The sequence below is a fragment of the Mya arenaria genome, chromosome 4 (genome assembly GCF_026914265.1).
Source record: "Mya arenaria isolate MELC-2E11 chromosome 4, ASM2691426v1".
Classification (NCBI taxonomy): Eukaryota; Metazoa; Mollusca; class Bivalvia; order Myida; family Myidae; genus Mya; species Mya arenaria.
In genome coordinates this window covers 67,989,103-68,005,200 of record NC_069125.1, presented here as the reverse complement: position 1 = coordinate 68,005,200, position 16,098 = coordinate 67,989,103, and the positions used below count along the sequence as shown (strand labels likewise).

At 33.1% G+C, this 16,098-nt stretch overlaps 1 pseudogene; it reads right to left on the bottom strand.

Moving 5' to 3' along the window:
* Positions 1-684: 684 nt before the first annotated feature.
* LOC128231027 (phosphorylase b kinase gamma catalytic chain, liver/testis isoform-like) lies at positions 685-6,367 on the bottom strand (annotated as a pseudogene).
* Positions 6,368-16,098: the final 9,731 nt, after the last annotated feature.

Below are 16,098 nucleotides of genomic sequence, written 5' to 3'. Positions count from 1 at the left end.
ACAGTCTCAAAACTTTCCGGACAACTCTCGTATATGACCAATACTATTTATTGTATTCATAATGGCAGTAATCTTTGAAACAACAACAACAAATTAACAGGCATGGAAACTATAAACGTCTGATATGAATTAATTGGTTGTAAACGTATGTATAAGCTTGCAACTATTAATTAGCTTTAAGGAAACTCAGGGTAGCTTCTGTTTAATAACACTATTTTACAAACAGTTTTTAGTTTAAAACAAGGCAGAACTAATGACATGCTCAATTTCTTCTTCATTTTTCAATGGTAGTAAAAGTCTCTCAGATAGTGAAGTTGCAAAATGCCACATGTACCTATATGAACTATTTTAGAAGGACATCATCCAGGAGTGTATAAAATGTACAAGTTTAAACCATGTAAGTGACTGCATCAACCCATATTTAAGTTTGAGATGTATGCCACATAGATATAAGGAGGATCATTTAATATTGAAACACACAAGTACACAAGAGAAACACATATATAACATCCCATAGAACATGGTATAGGCTAGTATCATTGAGCCTGTAGGTCACTTAGCTACACCTACAAGTACATATACATGTAACATCTTGCAACCTCTATTATTTTTAGCATTGTTATCAATTTTACAACCCTAGCTATAATATACATAGGAATATGTGTGCTAGGTAGACTGCGTTGATCATCTGGGGAAGAGATTCTGCCATTCATCGCGGGTAACATGCTCAAATAGGGCAGCCCTGTTCTGATTGTCATGCTTTCTTTAACCAGTGGCCGTACATCCGGAACGCACAGCCATCCAACAGTTTTCTACACATTTTCACACTATATGGATTGACTTTCATCAGTTGTACAGAAGCTGGGGGTGGGTTGTTGTAAAAGAACTTGAGTCTTTGGTAAAAGTTCACTACATACACCAGGGCCTGTAAAAATAACGTACCAATTCTCAACACCATACACATACTGACATGTTGACATTTGAATGAGTTGCCTCATTCCAAATGCTGGATTTATTTGATTCAAGTAATAAAGGTTAGAGTATAATCATACTTTTAGAAGTGGAAGATCGTCCGTCTGGATTGGTTTTAAGTGTAGATGAATAATAGTGATGTTAATTAAAGCCTGGCATGTATATACCAAACATTTGTACTTTACTCTGTAATAACAAACAGTAATTCAACTAACTTACTTATTTAATTCAACAAACTAACTTATTGATCACAATTCTCACTAAGAATAAACAATTATTTCAAATAATTTCCTGTTCTGATTGCTGCTATCTGCCTTGCTTTTGGTGAAAACAGGAAAATTTTCGTCTAATTCTAAATCATGATAATAAATCATAATATTGGAAAGTTTAATGAATTCAGGTATGTAATTGCATGTGATTACATATATTTGTTTCTGAAATTGACAAGGATGTTACCATAAAATGCCTCTTTGCAAGAAACTTTCTGCGAGAAGGTAGCTGAAAAAAGAAAATCGAATAACTGATAATGAAATCTGGATTCTGGATTCTTAAGATCATATATCACAGAGGGGAAGTTCAGAACAGTTACATAATTATTTGGTTTATAGAAATAACATTTAAAGACCATAACAGTAAATAACCATTTAATGAGAGCATCACAGGCAATGCTGACTGTTTTACAACCACTATTAAAGCGAGAGCTACGGGTCTAGCTTTACAAGCATAATGTCACCTGTAACAAGTTGTAAGTCAACATCTTGATTTTTTTTAAGTATTGGACAAAAATAAAGGTTACTCAAAATGATACTTAAAAAAAATCACACACACAGTTTGTGGCAATACTTCAATGGGAATACCTCAATCTATTTTTCTTGAAAACAAAAAAAAACTCCAATTCTTCCAAAGTTAACAAGAAACATAAAAAACATTATCTCGTCCCTTTTGAAGAAATTGTGATGGAGGGTTTCGTTGGCCGTCAGTCGTTTCCGGGGATCAACTACCAGCAGGTTAGATATGCATAACAGTCATATCCATGTATTTAGTTTGGTGCAAATACTATTAACTGTTTCAAGAAGTATCTAATTGATTTGCACAATGACAGCGCTTTTTTATCTTTAATTTCAAGTACCTACATTTTCATATTTCACCAAACATTTAATGTAATTAATAGGCATGATAGATTATAATGTTTTCTACAAATGACTATGTTAGAATCAGTATTTCACAAGAATTTTTCGAAGGGATGTCAGTGTCACTAGGGTGTGTCAAAATTGCCCCTCTCTTTTGTTCTTTACAGTACAATTTGAAGTATGTTTCAGACTTTTACACAATATGAAGTAAACATGAGTCAGGTAGTCCGAGACTCATTAAATGTTTCAGACTACCTGATTTTGCATCAAAAGCCAGACAGCTTGATATAAAAAAAACACCTTAATTATATATAAACATTGTATCCAATAGCCTGGTCGTTTTCCTCAGACTGGTATTCTGTTCTCATTAAACGCTCTACAATTTTTTTTTCCATTAAACCCATCAGCTGGTTTTGAAGTACAATATTATTCATTTAACCTTCACAAACTCAATGCAGCATGATACATTCCCTCACACTTTGCGTTGTCTGGATAAAATTGAAGGACAAAGGTTTACACCTCACTAATTGGCTTGAAGTTAAGGGTCGATATTACTGCACCCTTTATAACTGCTGCGACATCCCTAATTAGGCTTATAACGCTACGGGGCTTGTCATAAAACTGCAAGTGACAGTTTTTTGGACATGTTGTTTGATGGAATTAAGCATGTCAGAATGACAGTTCAATGCTTGTATGTTTTTTCTCAGTCATCAACAAAAATAAATGAAACTTGTTAAACACGTACCTTGTCATAATAATATGTCTTACTAAGTTTGATTTCTTTTTTTCTTTTTAAAGTTTTTACGAAATATAAATTTCACACTGAGGATAACAACAATGACACAAACTCTATGACAGTACCATGATTTTTCATCTTTAAACAACAAACAAGCTTTTATTGCATGATGATTAGTTACCAGATCTTAAGCTTCCTGACTGACGTCCCATTCAGGGCTGTCAAATTTGTAGTTGCCCTGCATTATCATACGGAGCATCTGCATCTGTTTGCGCTGCCAGAAGGGCGGGGCCCTGCACAGGAGTGTGTACATGATCACCCAACACGCCCACATGTCTACCTCATGGCGGTATCCAGGAACATTATAATACATGGACACTGCAAACACCTCCGGAGCGAGGTAGCCAGGTGTGCCACACAGCTCTAAAAATGATATCGACAATATAAGTAATAAAACTATTTTAAAAACAGTTGTAACACAGGAATGCAATGAATTATATCTGAAAAGTACATCGTCTTTCTCTTCCACTACAAAAAATACCAAGATGTGGTCAGTGACTTAAAACTTTCACTCAAAAAGTCTACATGAAATCTGTTTAAAGAAAGAAAACTATGGAATTTATTTTCTGAAGTTCTGAGTTAGTCATGTAAAATACAACACAAATGTCAGCCAGACTAACCAGTAAGCTCCTCATTTGGTCCAAGAACAGTTGCAAAACCAAAGTCAGATACCTTCAAGTTGAGCGAGTTATCTAGGAGAATGTTTTCAGGCTGAAAAGGCAATATAAACATGATATATTTTAACATACATACGTAAAACATTCAAGGCATAAGTGTGCATAATTGGCCATTAATGTTTACCTTCATGTATCTGCCAATGTGAAAATATTGCTTTACATGACAGCCTATATTTAACAAAAAAATGTTGGAATATCAATGGTTAAAACATTTTCATGCTTTACCAATGAATGGATATTGACTTGTTAATAAAATAATGTAATCTGACAACAGAAAATGAAATGTGAGTGTTACCTGCAAATCTCAATGGACAATATTTTTGCTGTGTAGAAATGCTACAGCTGTGAGCAGTTGCTTCGTAAATAACCTGAAATAAAATGAATTCTCATCAAAATTGCAAATTAATGTCTAATAGGGTCTGCTACATCCTAATATTCCAAGAATGAAATATAAAACCAAGACAAAATCTAATTTATTCCCGCCTCAAGTTATAAAGAAATTGTTGGCACAGCAAGTTACAGGAACCATGATCATAAAGAAGACATGGCTGGGTCCTTATTTCATATTATTCTAGTACCAAAGGTTTCCTTAATATAACATTTCATCTTAGTCTAATAAAAATGATTAATGAAAATTTGTGCGTGCACTAAGTTCGCAAAAGCACTGCCAGCAGATGACGTCTGTTTTTCTATATTTAAAGGGGCACAACTCAAGATTATTTATCCCTGAGTTAAGGAACCTTTTACGCATATGCCAAATGTCATTGTTTTCATGTGTACCAAATTACAGTAATGGAGTTATGACCAACATCAAAATTTGTATGACCCAACGTATAACATAAATAAGGCCAACAAAAAGGCATATGAGCTGAATGAGAAAGATTATCTAACTTCCCGATAGTCTGGTATATATTGCCTTGTTAGTTTCTCAGAAAGAGTGACCACCTGGGTGAGGTTATCAAACAGCTCCCCTTGTCGACACCTGCAATATACATCTTCTGGTTAATATCTTTCACATTACAAGTAAATTAAAATCATATGGGATAACTCTTTTCAAAGATCATATCATTTGATTACCTTGATTATTGAATTATATAATGTTCATTTATCCTAACAATTTGTTTTATTTGTCACATACGACATAGCTTATTTGAATTTGCAATTATCACTTTATTCAATTAGTGACCCTAACACAATTTTATGTGCATGTTGTAACAGACTCCCTAAGTGATTCCCTTCATGTTAAATATGAGCCTCAAAATTATTATTAACCACACTTGTGGTGAAAAAATTCCTAGAAATATGACAGGGTAGCGGTTCAGATCAATGACATCAACAAAGGTGCTGTAAAAACATTCAGCCATATCTGTGTTTAACAGAGAATCTAACAGATTTTTAGTCAAGTTTTCAGTCACGCTGGTTCGCATTATTTGAGCATATCTAATGCTATACCAATGGAAAGACCCAGGCTCTAGTGTCTATAAGGGAATACCGGTACACTTTATACAGACTTATAGTTATACAGACATATAATTATGGGAGTTTTTGTGCGAAACGAAATGACTACCATTGCGCTTGCTTAGACAATTTTATTACCAATCTATAATAACCGGCGAGTGAGCCAATCTTATTATCATGGTCTGGTTTGAATACAATTTTGACTTGATTTCTTTGTTCTCACATCAAGATGATGACTTATTTTAATATATAGATAATGCCATTTTTACATGATATTGATTGTGGGAGAGCAAGGGTAATATTTCAGGCTCCAGTAAAGGACTGACTACATGTAGCCCTCACCAGAACAGGAAATATAAACCGGCGAGTTAGCTGATGTAATTAATATCATGGTCTGGGTTGGATCCAGTTTAATGCATGAGGCAGACCATCTCTCACTGACCAAGACTAATAGCTCCCTTGTGAAATTCACCGATTTAGAATCAACTAGATCTATAGAGTCTGGAAAAAGTACAAAATTAGGTAATCTGATCAAAACGATAAATAAAAAAAGTATGTAAAGTGGTAGTCAGAAATTGCTTGCACTATTCATTGTTGTATTGATAACCGTAGAATATGCATGATAAGTGTATTTTTTATCCTGATTATTGAAAAGGCAAGGCATTGTTTTAAAGACCATTCTAGTTTGGGATAGTAGCTCATAATGTTGGCACGCCACCTAACTAATGAACTGACATCATTGGTTAGAACCATATACCAGGCTTATTATCTCCTTACAGGTTTATAATTATATCACACCCAAATTGTATTTTTATGATCTGCAACAAGAAATGGTCTGAAGCAGAGAGACTGGAAAGTGAAAAATATACACATACAATATAAAAGCAGGTTCCAGAACCACATGAAACTCTGTCAGAAGTTGCATTTTTACACATTCCAGTACATTTTCATTATTCTTTCTTTAAAAATACACCAGACATTACTGCTAGGATACAATGAAAGTCTAGAAATATTTGATTAGTGTAACTAGCTGATGTTGTAAGCATTTGATTGGCGTTGTAAGCATATTTGTAAATTACATATAATCACGGGAGACTGGTCTGTCGAACAATCAATACATCAAAATCTTACATAGGAATTAAAACATAATTCTGGATAACAATCAAGCAATAAATCCATTTCCAGTGCATTTTTTTTAAATCAAAACATGGTGAATTACACACAATTTTGGATAAACATAAGATTTTGTCAGAATTTTCTATAAGACCAAATTTGTGACAGCAAAATACTACTACTGGTATTAGAGTTTATATGGAAACTCACCTTTCAAGCATGGTTTTGGATGACGTATATTTAAAAGTAATATTCCCTGTTATTCTTTTATTCAATATTTATCATATTTTCTGAAAGTAAAATGTCAACAATGCATTCATAATTCCTCCAAGATCTTATTTAAATAATGTTTTCATGAATATCAAAATTTTAAAACCTCTTCAACAGCATTATTTCTGAGCAAATAGATACTTTAAAACAGCATGTTTACTACCTTTATACAGAAAACGAAGGCTTTGTAATCATCTCTGATTTAGCAACCAAACTTTGCATAAGCTCTGATTACATAAAAAGTCTTGATAAAAACCTTTGTGGTGCTCACCTAAGTAATAGTTAAAAACTTTGTTTTTTTTATGAGAATGAATGAGTTTGTTTGCGTATGGCAATGCACCTAGGGATTTAAGTTTATTAAACTATTATCAACTATATATATATTGTTAAATGTTATAACATAAGAAAAAGGAAAGTAGGTTCAAATATTACAGTCAATGTCATCTTAGGACATCATTGATATTGGTTTGCAAAACTGTAAGCATGGCCCAAATTTTATTACTGAAGCTTCAAAAATAAGAAAGTAGGTCATAGTCAAGGTCATCTTGGGACAACAGTGTTCGAATTCGTTCAATAACTGAAGAATGCTTGTATCCAGGTACCACAAACTTGCTGGTGAACTGCATAATTATGCTTCCTTTTAGTCATGTTTCAAAAACATTCGCGGCGTCTTTGATGCTTTGCATCAAAATTAGTCTTGTACAGACTTGTATTCAGTTTAATTGGTGTATGTTATCGATTCAAACTGTTTGTTTACAATTGTGAACATATTCTAACGACTTGCACTTTATTCAAATAATTTGACATATTCCAGGTCGTTCGCCTTTGATTATGTTCGGAAGCCAGATGCAAACGTCTTTAATTCCTCAGAATTGTTGGGATCTGATAAGCTCAGGCCATTATTGGCATTTGTTAAAACATACGACATGAGATAAACCGTAAATTTGACGTATTCTCGTTAAGTTCGTTTGAGGGCTTCCATAGTGCGAAAGGCGTTGGGTAATAGTGCTGCTATAAGGCCAAATGTTTTACGTCAAACGGAGGTACACATGGAACTCTAACAAACATTTTTGCCGCCCCAATTCTTTTGGCACTAAATGAACTCTTCAATAAAGTTATCGCGTGCAATACAAGACCAGGTTTTAAATCTGGCCACTCACTAGTAAGCATACAACTTAAATTAAATAAAAAAAACTCGAGTTCCAGGATTTAAATATAATAACTTATAAAGATATGTAACATGATAAATATCAGGTTTGACTGCAGAATTTTACAAAATGTTTTGGAATGAAATAAGAACATATTTTAAAGACTCTATAAATTTTTAATTAGATAACGACAATCTTACTCAGCTACAAAAAGAAAGCGTCATAACACTTCTTCCAAAGAAAAAAGACAAGGACACAAGCAACATCAATAACTGGAGACCTGTTTCCTTACTAAACATTGATTATAAAATAACTTCAATAGCAATTGCTAAAAGGATAAAACTCTGTTAAATAACATAATTGGTACTGGGCAAACAGGATTTATTAAAGGCAGAGGTACTGGGTAAAATGTTCTTATTTTACAAGAAGCTTTTAATTTTGTAATTGTAAAAGATATTGTTTTCAGACTTTAATAATGCATTCGACAGTTATATTTTAAATTTATGTTTGAATGTTTTCGAAAATTTAATTTCAGTAAAACTATAATTAATTGGGTTCGCTTTATGTTTTTAATTCAAAGGCTTGTGTTACCAACAACGCTTATCCATCTGACCTTTTCAACCTTATGAGGTGTACGCCTAGGATGCCCCCTATCTCCATATTTATTCCTTATTTGTATAGAAGCGCTTGCTGTCGAACTCCATACAAACAAAGGTATTAAAAGTATAAATGTAAATACAGAACTGAAACAACCTTTACGGATTTATTTATTTACGGATGAAGCCAGTTTCCTTATGGACGGAACAAAAAATCTTTCGAGGAACTTATGATTAGTCTAAACGATTTTGGAAAAGTTTCAGGGTTAACATTAAATAAAGCTGAATGTGCAGTTTTACGATTAGGTACACTTAAATACGCTGACATACCGTTTTGTAGGAAATATAACTAGCAAATCACCCAAAGGCATATCATTTACCAACGGCACAGTAGAGATGGAAAAGGTATATTTAACTGATAAGATTTAAGAATTTTAGGGCATGTCTTGACAAATGGTAAAATTGGAATCTTTTTTTACTAGGCAAAATCACTGCAATAAAAACGTTTGCGTTCCCCAAACTTCTGTCCCCACTAACTCTATTGGAAACAACATCAGAGCCATGTTTACAAATGATGCAAAACAAAATGTTCACATTCTTATGGAATTAAAAACCCGATAAAATATTAAGAAATCAAATAATTCAAGAATATGAAAATGGTGGTCTGAAAATGCACAACATACCTCTTTTTTGTAAAAGCAATTAAAGCAAGTTGGGTAAAAATAATACTATTCATCAAAATGGTTCAAACTATATAAGCAAATCTGTTTTTCTTCTCGAGGTTATACAGTCATGGGCATCGTTTACTTATAAGACGGATACTGCGATAGTTACAATAGAAATAATATGGAAAAACAGAGCAATAAAACTACATAGTAATATTTTTTTCATAAAAAATGGCATGAAATGGGTGAAAATATGTCGAACATTTGTATGATTACATTTTTTTATGACTTTCACGACTTATCGAGACTATACAGTCTTGGTACACATGATTTTTTTAAATCATGCTTTAATCCGCAGTATTCCTGTTGACTCGAAAAATGAAGGCGTATCATATAACACACAAACTTACTTTGTAGATAAAATTGAGGAAAACACAAATTAGTAAAATCGTCTACAAGCATTTTATTATACAACTTAAACCTGAAAATACAATTGGGACAATTGGGAATCTCAATTTGAACTAACCTCTATACAATGGAAAAATGTGACACACAGTCGCTAAAACTAACAATACATGCGAATCTTCGGGAATTCCAGTACAAATGATTATGAATATCCTTTCAAATAATAACAAGCTATACACATATAACATTGTTTCATCCAGGTTATGTGAATTTTGTCTAATGAACATCGACTCAAAAATCCATATGTTTTGGAAATGTCATATTTAGCCGACGTTTTGGGGTGAATTAAGAACATATAAATCGAATTATTTTAATGAAGTTAGCTTAAGAGAACTATAATACAAAAGTATAACCTTTTGTGACTTTTATCAAATAAATTTCATGATACTTTTAGAAAAATATTTCATCTTTAAATCAAAATGTGAATGAAAGATACCAATTTGGGCCATGTTTGCCCAATATCTTAGTAAACGACTAAAATAGAGAAGAAAGAGCAACTATGAAGAATAAATCAACATCGACAATAGGCGATGGCAACAATTAGAAAATGTATTATTTTAGTAAAACAGCTCTATTATATAGTAGTATGTTTAGTGACTGGTATGTTTAAATCAAATATCCACAAAGTACTGTATTTTATAAGACTTTTTTTTTTTTTAAGTTAGTACTTTTTCCATATTTAATTTTACCTTTATGTTAGGAACATAATTCCAAAACAACAAATTTACACCATCTCACCCATTGTTTTTTCTAACACGTTTTTTGTTGTTGTAGAAAATGAATCTTAAATGCTGATCGGGTTTGACAGAGAAAGGGTAAGATCAACTTGTTAATATTGATATAATTTGGTATAATGCTTTCTTTACATAATATACAAACATATGTCATTTATAATTGTTTGTATGAATGTACACTTGGGCAATAAAAATCGAAACCAGTAATATTTTGGGTGAAAAGCATTTGCATGTTGTTTGAAAGTTATGTCGACAATATTAGTATGTATTTGTGTCAAAATAGTCCACACTACTCAATAAACAATGCAGTGTGGTTTCTTGATGATACATTTTCGAATAAAAGACATTCAATAAAATCAATAAATTAGTGATTTTTTTTTAATTCATTCATTTTTTGGTTACGGAACAAAGATATATATTTACCGCCTTGGAACGGTCAGTAAAATGTAAATTTACTCGGGGTTTAAACCAGTTTATGTGCACAAACCTCATTCTTATCCCAACAATCCTTAATAAAAATAAAACGCAAAAGGTAAATCTTATCAAAGTATGCATTAACTTGAGGAAACTTAACAATAGACAAATAATAATAACTTTATAGGTAAACCCCAAGTACTTCTATGATTAGAGATCCCAATTCTATCTGCAGACGGGAAATACATTTCAGACATTTTTTTTCAGTAAATCAGTAGTCAATTGATATTAATTGTAATCATGTGCAGCGGTAGATATGAACAGTGGCTAGCCCAGTTAGAAGGTAGTTTATAATTTAAAGTGTACCACTAAAGACCTAAAAGATTGTTAGGACGTACTTTCACAAAATAAATGATTATGCGACTGCGACGCATCAAACCATTTATTTGTGTATGTACATATTAACAATCTTTAACAATTACTTAAGATGACCTTGAAAACTCACTTATGCTAAAGAAAAAAAGTAATAACTTACCTTCGACAGTTACATGTCAAGATCATATTCATTTTATGCTGAACTGTTTGTTTAACCACTAAAACGGATATCTACTTAAAACATGTACATATAAATAAGCTGATAGTGCATGTGTAACAACACATGCAAATGCATCGCCCATTAGAGACAAGGAAAAAAAACACAATTCAGTAAACACGTATGTACCCGGATTTGTTTTTTAGTCAGTCATTTTAATCGTTTAAGATGTGCATGCACCTCGCTGGTTAATTTCAGAGAAAATACATAATTAATTAGTTGCAATTTGGTATATAAAACGCTCGCCTATATTTATAGCATTCTTATGAGTGTAAAATTAATGGCTGCTGTGGAAAGACAGCTATACTGCATACATAACAATACAAACACTTCAACTTCAATGGTGTTGTCAACTCCAAGGGGCATTTTATTGCATTCAGGAAAAATGCATCAACGTTCATGTACAGTAAGGTAAAGGTACAAATCAATTTATTTATCAAAACCGTTTATTTTTTATTTTTTAACAAAGCCGTTTGTATTGTGCTATTAGTCTAATGAAGGCTCAGGACCACAGTTATTTGCACCCCGTTTACCAAGATCCGGATGTGAATACAGAAAAAAGAGTGCTTGTGTTCAAGTATCAATATTTTATTAAAATTGAATGAAAAAGAAGCAAAAAATGTTCTTTTTGCAGAGAACTGGACTGAATTTGACACTCCATTGCAGAAATTGATAGTTTTCAGTGTAAATATTGGAAAAATCATAGCTTGTGGAAGTCTAAAAATTAGTTGTTTGTAGCTGATTGACTCCTTGGCGGAAGGGTTATGTATTTGAACTCAATTTTGACAGACGGGTCAATGGTCAACATGGTGTTTTCTTGTGATTATATTTTGTGTCTTGAATTGTTCTAGAGATGACATGTCCTTGTTTTTCAATTGGGATGTGTATAAAGTCAATAGCCAGGTTAGTGTCTATATGAAACATATAGTAAAAATAACTGTGGTCTCACGCCTGAAGGTATAATTATTGCAAATGTTACTAAATACCGTATCATTTTACACTTAAAATCTGTCAGTACGGACTTGATACTACGGCAATTTTTCTCCCGTTAGCAATCGTGTTTCACCACGTGGCGTCGTCGCTATAATATGAAATGACGTACCTAGGAGTGATTGCTATGTTGAAAATGTGCTTGATCTTGTAGGAATATGTGAGATTAGGCTCGTATTTGTGCCCAGTTATCGTACGCTGTATCGGAAATTTCCAATTTAACATTCAAATAATTCAATGAGATTTAGCAGAAAGCAAATTTTGCTTGGATCATGACGGACAAACAGATTCCGTGAGTGCATGACAAGGTTTATCATTTCTTAATGCGGTTGTTGAAATAAAAACACATTAAATACCAGCGCTCATTTCAACGATATCTGGATCCGTCATCTGAAATCACTGGCACCGGTTTTTCAAAATTGTCATTGTTACAATAAACATTGCCACCAATAAACAGTCTCAATAAAGAAGGGGCCTGTAATTTTCATACTTTGTATTCTATGCTTTTGAAGGATCTCAATCACTTATATGTGGACAAAACGGAAAACATCACTATGGTTTGTTCACCACGGTAATCAACCGTCCAACGTTGGTCTACTGGCGGTGGCTGGTAAATATTGTTTTGTAGCCCAGCAATACTAATCAATGTTTGAATGACAGAAAGTGCTATCAGAATAATCTTAGAACAGCTTACCTCGCAATATTGTCAGATTTTGCTGTCTGGCCATAATTTTCCTTTAGTGAAACTCCAATAAGCTGTCGGTGAGATGACAGGCTGCACATGAATGTTTCATCCAGTTAATGGCAAATCGTATTCAGTTCAGGCAAATAAACGTTTATGCTATCATGTTAGAAATCTTAGGAAAATAATATCCATTATAATTATTTAGTTTTTAGGTCTACTTTGCTTGGAAATGTAAGAGTGATATTAATTATTTTACATCATGTCATTGTGATGAAAGAATTGGTTGTTTTATTCTACAATGTGTCTGCAAAAACCTGATTCAATGTATTGTTGAGTAGAGCGCATATTTGTTTAATAAGGTTTCATACTCATTAGTGTTCTTTTTTATCCTTTAAAATATATCATATTTACTGAAACAATATTAAGCTACTTGATTGTTTTAGTTATAATTATATTATGATTATAGAGATCGAACCGATGTCCTGTTATTTCTTTTTTGTTTTCATTCCTATCAAAGTCCTATTATTCCACTGCTGTAAAAAATAATGACTTGAGCTCAATATGATTGGCAATGTATAAATTATGTATGTGTATATTTTGTTGCGAACCGTACTGATATTTGATGAAAATTGAGAAGACTATGGCTTTGCATGGTGATCATAACACTCCCTTAGAATATTGCATATACATTATTATGTAACCGATTTGTGGCGTGCATAATAAGTACAAAAACGGAAATTAAAAACTGACAATGATATTAACTGAAAAAAACACACAATAGAAACCCCATACTTATTTGAGAATCTTTATACAGTATGATTTCTTCCATACTAAATATGGGGCATTTCACCTATGAGCAATTATATTATTTTCACAAAAGATCGGATTTAGGGGACTACTTTTTGCTTTCAGTTGCCACACATTCGTCTATACTTATATCTCTGTTGTTCCATAAATTAATACACTGAAAAAACCTTTGCAACACGTATATTGCTACCAGATAAAAGGAGCGGAATTGCTGAAATTGTGCTTTTGTTGTTTGTAGTATTAGTGTTTTTAAACTTCTAGCTCAAATTACATGTATATATTTCGGTATGTCATGCGCAATATTTCGTACTTGGAACGTTTACAACAATGTCGGCGAAGGCCAGCTAACTTGAACAACCTACAGAAGTGCAGCAAGTGGTTTCAAAAAGCTTCAAACCCTACGAAAGGACAACGTGGACATAGTTGTAGCCTTTACCCATGGATCTTCTTTTAGAAATCCCGGGTCCGCGTGGAGCAGGTGAGAGCATCTTCTTTACGGACCAAGACGCACCCAATTGAAAACAATCCTCAAATTACTTGGTAAATCAGTGGCGATAAGACTGTTAAATGTTGTCTTTGGAATAACAAATGGGGAATCGATAGCCAGACAACAGTTGTAATTATTTCGCACAGTTGGTCATCGCCTTTGTACGTAGAGTTTTTTATGTGCAATCAAAGGCGCTTTGTCCTAAGAAAAAAAAACCTTAACAAATTACCTGAACACCTGACAATGTATACATCAAAGGAAATGAAATAGCAAAGCAAGCTTCAAAAGAAGCCAAATACAATCAAGATGAGCACAACGCAAAAGTAATAACATCACACATTAACACATTAACAAGGCATGCCTTAAATAGCAAATGGGAAATCTCAGAAACTGCTTGTAATCTACATGCCAACCGTTAATCGGTGAAACTTAGGTGGCATTATCATTATATATCCATTGCACAATGAATGTGAAATTTGAATAAATAAATAATAGGTACACGCATGCACTCCATTAAAGAGCCCGGGTGCAGAAATTCTTTTGTAAACCGTTTTCTAAATTTCGTAAAAAAACGGTTTTCGAAAATTCTATTTTTATCCCATTTAACGTCGTTTACAAGACCAAATCACCTGTTGGTAAAGGGTGAAATGACTGGATAATACTAAGGTCGTGAAGGGAGAGGCTCTTAACGTAAAAGCCGCATATGACGAAGCATATAGCTAGAAATAGAAGGGCAAACCTATTTGTCAAAAACGTTGTTATTTTCTAGTGATTTACTGACCAAATGCCTTCTTACGAACAAGACAATTTTACAAGAGCTCAGAGCATGATAGTAAAACAAAGTACCTAGGGGATAAGTTGTTTGCATACTGCTAGCCTGCTGACTTATTATTTTAATTCCGCATATAGAATCAAAGAATGTCTGACTTTGAATCGTATATAAAACAAAGCACTCAGTACTATGAACATCATGAGGACAAAAAACAAAACATGTCTAACATTTTAACATGCGTTTTCAGCAAACTACACTGTTTGGAATAGGAAACTTGCGGAAAACCAAAAATACCACTTCCGTGTGAAAGTATGAAAACATAATAAATGGTTGTGATTTTCAATTGACAGCAAAGGTAGGTGCAACACAGTCGACATCCTCTAGCATCGGCTTCAGTGGAATTCTGTTTATCAAGAGGTATATGGACCAGAATATGGATGGCAGCAAAGAATACGAAGTACAGGGCGACTGTTTGTAATCCTCTAGAATTGTTTGGTTACTATCATTAAGTTAATCCTTCGGCAGACTCCTTGCACATAATATGAACTCTAAATAATTTTGACAAATTCCAGGGACTTCGTATTTGATTATATACGGAAGCCAGACGCAGACGTCTTTAATTACTCAGAAATCTTGAAAGCTTGTAAGGTCAGTCCACTATTGATTCTTTAATGATTTCTGTATATTATGTCATTGGCATTTGTTAAAAAAGAGAACAGGACTTGAACTGTTATTTCCCTCGAACAGTTCGCTTAACGGCCTTCATAAAATTGCAAAAGGCGGTGGGGAACGCCAAAATTTAAAATACTTTAAAAGTTGAGCAAATTTCCTAACTATTTTATCAAATTTTGGCTCATATTGTTGGCTAATTCTGTCGACAATATACATATATCTTTGTGTCAAAATGATCTAGACCACTCAATCAACAATTTAGTATGGTTTCTTGGTGATACGTTTTCGATTAAAATATATAAATAGTAAAAACAAATCGGCACTTCTTGTCTACAACAGTGCATGTATATTTCTCATAATAGAATCAATCATCTCAAAGCCCTTATACACTGTTGGTTGGATAGTATTCAATAGTTTGACTTAAAACACATTCATTTGGTAAAAATAATTATCAGAAAAAATGGAAATGCTATTTGAACCCAAATCTGATAAAATCGTCCTTCGTAAAATTTGCTAAACTCCTTAATACACTTACACATGTTGAACCTCAGAAATCAATAAAAAATATAAAAATTGATTTTTTTTGTTATACTCCTTACAACAATTTTTGGACTGTAAATGACTCTTGGGTTGATTTAATAGGCATGAAAATTCT